This window comes from Bos indicus, chromosome 3 (genome assembly GCF_029378745.1).
Source record: "Bos indicus isolate NIAB-ARS_2022 breed Sahiwal x Tharparkar chromosome 3, NIAB-ARS_B.indTharparkar_mat_pri_1.0, whole genome shotgun sequence".
In the NCBI taxonomy this organism is placed as follows: Eukaryota; Metazoa; Chordata; class Mammalia; order Artiodactyla; family Bovidae; genus Bos; species Bos indicus.
Genome location: NC_091762.1, coordinates 56,425,118 through 56,431,512, shown reverse-complemented (window position 1 = coordinate 56,431,512; position 6,395 = coordinate 56,425,118).

Sequence of the window (6,395 nt, the reverse complement as noted above, 5' to 3'; positions counted from 1 at the left end):
AGATGCTAAGCAGGGTTTGCTCAGTGTTTTATTCCCTAGTGGAAACATTTACTTTTCATATGTATGGAAGTTAAATGATATTTTTAAAAAAGAAAATTGCTCTAATTCTTCTGGCTCTGTTATCTATTATCTTTACATAAATCCAAATGCTTTTTGATCAGATTATCAAATTAATAGACAAGGAGATATATTCAGTTCTTTCACTGAAGTCCAGTTATATTTAGATATCTTAGCATACAAAAAAAAAAAAAAAAAACCCCACTAATATCCTATGCTTGCTTCTCTGTCTGATCTCTTCATTTTTGGTCAGTTTTATCATTCTTCTCTCATTTCATTCTTTTTGTTTCTTGGTTTCCTTGTGCATTTTTTTTTTCCTTTCCTGTATCTCACTCTCCACCACTCACTCTGATTACCACATTCATGTTGTTTGTCCTGAGCTAATTAAGATGCTTCATCTTCCCCTCTTCCCCTCCAGTTTGGGCCACTTTTACCAACTTCCACTGTATTTTTATAAATGGAATGGAAATGTTTACTCTGTCCAAAGCTGCCAGATGTGCTCATTCCAAATCGAAGGGATTCTAGAAGCTTCACACAAGAGCCTGAACAGCCCTGGAGTGAGAGCAGCAGAGACTTTCTTATCTGGATGTCTACCCTCTCTGTGATACTCTCGTATTATGGGCTGTGGAACGCCTGCTCTCTTATTAGTAGGTCTCCTAGATTCACTATTTTCCTCAATCCACTTCTGACCTTAACTGAAACCAAACTTTATCCTCTGGATACCCATTACAGCCCATCATCCTGGCCAGTGCACACTAGCACTTGACTGAGTTGCCCAACTATTTTCCCATCATCATCGCTCATCAGCTTCCTCTTTTTTTTTCAACATATAAATACATCATAGGCCTATGCAAACATTTTGCCACTATTTCATGTTTTTAAATATATATAGGCTTTCCCTTTTCTGGAAGACATTGCATATCTCTTCATCATTGATTATTATCATTTTCAAAGAGTTAGACATCTAAACAGAGGTATGTTTCTCCAATTTCTTCTGCTTGCTGACTCCAGTGATCCTGAAATACAGTCATTCCTTAGATTGTGTTTTTATCAAAATGTCCATTTTCATACCTCAAATGCTAAGCTTCCCTTCTCTAATTTTCACTTTCTTTGATTCCACTTCCCAAAGTTTCTTTTCAAATGCAAATAAGACATTTCATCCTCCACCTACTAAAACCCTTCATTGACTTCTTTGCACTTGAAATAAAATGTAAATTTCTTACAAGACTTCTTCTAGGTAGCTATCTTAAACTACTCTAAAAAATAAAATTTTAATAAAATTTAAATAAAAAAAATCTGCATTGGTTACCAGCAAACATAAATTATAAATAATGCTAAATGAAGTCAATAACAAAAGCTTAACAACAACAAAAAAATGATACCAAATGGAAACTTGGGTCTCACAAAGGAATAAAAAGTGTGAAAAACATAAATATGTGGATAAACATAGTAAAATTTCCTATTAAAAGAAAAACCTATAAATACAGCTAATTAAAACAAGCAAAATAGTAGTGCATTTTGGGGTTTATAATGTAATGTTTTAATATTTTTATACTATATGAGAAGAGTAGTGATCCATTTCATTCTTGTGTGCCTGAGACTTTCCTGATTTTAGCATGAAAATTTCAAGCTGGGAATCCCTAAGACTTAGCACACTGCTATGGTTAGTCATCCAAAATGGAAAAGCAATTATGACAGTAAAATGCATTTTGTAAGCTCTAAGGCAATCAGTAAAAAATAAGCAAAAAATATTGCTAATAAGCCAATATGCAAAAGTAAAATAAAATACTAAAAATATTCAATCCATAAAAAGGCAGCAAAAGACTAAAAAAGGAATAAAAAATAGATGTCACAAATAGAAAAAATAGAAAACTAATAATTTAAACCTGTTAGGTAGTTAGAATAGGAAACAGGAGTCCAAAATGGTGGTGGCTAAAAGAAAAGGAAGGGAAAAGCCCACGAAAATAGAAAAAGAAAGGTCAAGGAAGGTCTAAGGACCAGAGTGAGGACCTCAGGTAGAATAAACAGCACTTCTGGCTAGCCTAATTTACATAGGGCAGGCCCAGGGGGAGGAAAAAACATATAAAAAGAGGAGCCAAAGGGCTCTCTCTCTCTCCCCCACATGCTGGCACGCTCCCCCACTCTTTTTTCTTCGTGTCCTTGGGTTGGCATGCCCTCATGCCTCAAGGATGATTCTCCTGCTATTTTCTAAATAAAATAGAGCTGTAACACGGAGCTGTAACACCGATTTGTCTAAGAGCTATAACACGGTCTGTTCAAGACCTGAGAGCTCTAACACTGTCTGTCCAAGACCCGAGAGCTGTGACCCACGGAGGGCTTTAATGTCCATCACTCCAAAACTTTGTTGTGACAAGACAGACCCGAGGAGTATACACTCGCCTGACAAACCTTAGCATATAAATACTCATATTAAATGCGAATGGTATGAACTTATAATTAAAAGAAATTATCAAACTGTATACTTAAAGTCCAAATTCTATGCTGTTAACAAGAAACTCATTTTAATATAATAACATAGCTAGGTTAAAAACAAAAAGGGAAATAAAGCCATATTATGCAAACTCAGCATAAAGCAACTGGAGTGACTATAATTAATATTAGATAAACTATAAAACAAGGTGTATTATCTGAACTTTCACGATGTTAAAGGGGTCAGTCCATTAAGGAAACAAAGCAATCTTAAATATCTATGCACTTAATAACAGGACTTCACAATGCACAAAGCAAAATCTGAATAAACCAAAAGGACAAATGTTGATGGAGCAAATTGACAGAAAGTCAGTAAGAATATAAAAGAGTTGAACTATGCTAAGCAACAATTATATGCTATAATTAGCTTTTTAGAATGCCCCAAAGTCCTTGGAATACATATCTTAAAATATGCAAATGTTCATTTAAATCAAACAGATTGCAACAATTTTTAAAATGAAATTGAAATTTCATAGTGTATGTTATCTAGCCATAAAACAAACTAATAACAAAGTTATCTGGGAAATCCTCAAACATTTGAAAATACAACAACATGCTTCTAAATAACTCATGGAAAAAACATGAGAAAAATTATAAAATGTTTTGAGTGAAACTTAAAATATTGCATATCAAAATCATGAGTGTAGCTAAAACTTGGAGCAAATCTTATAGTGTTAATTGTTTCTATTTGAAAAGATAGTTTAAAATTTAATGATCCAAGTTCCCAACTTAACAACAAGAAAAACAAGAGGAAGAATATGCATAAGAATGGAAATAATAAAGAGGAGAAATTAATGAAATAGAAAAAGAATATAGTGAAACAATGAAACCATGTATTATTTGAACAACAACAAAAAATATGAACTTCCAGCTAGACAAATCAAGATAAAAAGAGAGAAGACAAACTACTCACATCTAGAAAGAGAAGATATCATTATGACTCCTATAGAGATTAAATCACAATTAGAGAATATTATGAAATATTTTGTACCAATAAATACAACACCTTAGATTAAATGGACAAATTTTAAAAATGGAGAAATTTCAAAATTCAAATTTTTGAAAGACACAAATTATTAAAACTAACTCAACAAATCCCATTGCAGTTAGATCTACAATATTACTTCTATGAAACCATCTTTGATAAAGTCACCAGTGAGTGCCCAGCTACTGAATGCAAAGAACTTTTCAGGGCCCACTTCTCTAATTGATAGTATTGAGCAGTTCAGTTCAGTTCAGTCACTCAGTCACGTCTGACTCTTTGTGACACCATGGACTGCAGCACACCAGGTTTCCCTGTCCATCACCAACTCCCAGAGCTTGCTCAAACTCATGTCCATCAAGTTGGTGAGGCCATACAACCATCTCAACCTCTGTCATCCCCTTCTCCTCCTGTCTTCAAACTTTCCGGGCATCAGGGTCTTTTCCAGTGAGTAAATTCTTTGCACCAAGTGGCCAAAGTATTGGAACTTCAGCTTTAGCATCAGTCCTTCCAATGAATATTCAGGACTGATTAACTTTAGGACTGACTGGTTTAATCTCCTTGCAGTCCAAGTGACTCACAAGAGTCTTCTCCAACACCACAGTTCAAAAGCATCAGTTCTTCAGCACTCAGCTTTCTTTATGGTTCAACTCTCACATCCATACATGACTACTGGAAAAACCATAGATTTGACTAGATGGACCTTTGTGGCAAAGTAACATCTCTGCTTTTTAATATGCTGTCTAGGTTGGTCATAGCTTTTCTGCTAGGGAGCAAGAGTCTTTTAAATTCATGGCTGCAATCACCATCTGCAGTGATTTTGGAGCCCAAGAAAATAAAGTATCTCACTGTTTCCACTGTTTCCCCATCTATTTCCCATGAAGTGATGGGACCGGATGCCCTGATCTCAGTTTTCTGAATGTTGAGCTTTAAGCCAGCTTTTTCACTCTCCTCTTTCACTTTCATCAAGAGGCTCTTTAGTTCTTCTTCACTTTCTGCCATAAGGGTGGTGTCATCTGCATATCTGAGGTTATTGTTATTTTTCCCAGCAATCTTGATTCCAGCTTGTGTTTCATCCAGCTCAGCATTTCACATGATATTCTCTGCATATAAGTTAAATAAGCAGGGTGACAAATATACAGCCTTGAATCCTTTCCCAATTTGGAACCAGTCTGTTGTTCCATGTCAGGTTCTAACTGTTGCAGCTCTACCTGCATATAGATTTCTCAGGAGGCAGGTCAGGTGGTATGGTATTCCCATCTCTTCATAATTTTCCACAGTTTATTGTGATCCACACAGTCAAAGGCTTTGGCATAGTCAGTCAATAAAGCAGAAGTAGGTGTTTTTCTGAAACTCTTGCTTTTTCTGTGATCCAACAGATGTTGGCAATTTGATCTCTGGTTCCTCTGCCTTTTCTAAATCTAGCTTGAACATCTGGAAGTTCTCAGTTCACACAGTGTTGAAGCCTAGTTTGGATAATTTTGAGCATTACTTTGCTAGCATGTGAGATGAGTATAATTGTGTTGTGGTTTGAACGTTCTTTGGTGTTGCCTTTCTTTGGGATTGGAATGAAACTGACCTTTTCCAGTCCTGCAGCCACTGCTGAGTTTTCCGGAATATTGAGTGTAGCTGGAATATTGCTGGCATATTGAGTGCAGCACTTTCACAGCATCATATTTTAGAATTTGAAATCGCTCAACTGGAATTCCATCACTTCCACTAGCTTTGTTTGTAGTGATGTTTCCTAAAGCCCACTTGACTTCGCACTCCAGGATGTCTGACTCTAGATGTGATCACACCATCATGGTTGTCTGGGTCATGAAGATCTTTTTTGTATAGTTCTGTGTATTCTTGCTACTTCTTTTTAATATCTTCTACTTCTGCTAGGTCCATGCCATTTCTGTCCTTTAATGTGCCCATCTTTACATGAAATTCTTGAAATTCTTTCTTCCTCATTTTGGTTACATAAAGCCTTCTTTGATTTATTCCTACCTCTTGTCCTAGACTCTACTCTAGAGTCTAGAATGCTCTTTTGGTGATCTCATTTATTCTTGAGATTCCACAGCACTCTACAGACAGACCAATGGATCCCCTATTTATGACTCTCAGCTAACTGAATATCTGCACTTATGTGTACAATAGATACTGCAAGTTCAACATGTCCAAAATGGATTTGATCCCTGTCCAGACTGGAGCTTTCATCTTTGTTTATGCTTTCTCAATAAATGAATGAATCATCTCCACAATTCCTCTTTTTACCAAGACTGGAAACCGTCACCCTTCACTGTCTTGTCACTCACTCACACTTTCATCATTTAACTGTTCATCATGGATTCTTTCTACCTAGCTTTTTGCATGATTACTATCTGAGTTTCTGATACTGTTTCTTGCTTAATTTACTAAAATAGCCTCTACCACTCTACCAGGGCTTCCCTGGTGGCTCAGAGGTTAAAGCATCTGCCTGCAATGTGGGAGACACGGGTTTGATCCCTGGGTTGGGAAGCTCCCCTGGAGAAGGCTATGGCAACCCATTCCAGTATTCTTGCCTGGAGAATCCCATGGAGCGAGGAGCCTAGTAGGCTATAGTCCACGGGGTCGCAAAGAGTTGGACATGACTGAGCGACTTCACTTTCACTTTCACCACTCTTTTAATCCATATTTTTCCTTACTTATACCCATTCTCCACATTTTTCCAAAGTGATCTTTCAAAAGCAGAAATTATTCTCTTTAAGATCCTTTACTACGCCCTTTTCCCACCAGGATGAAAATCAAACCCTATTGTGGTGTGCAATATTCTTTACAATTTTATTCTTGCTTTTCTTTTTGGCCGTATCATCTATTGCTCAACCTTTACAATTTATTTTCT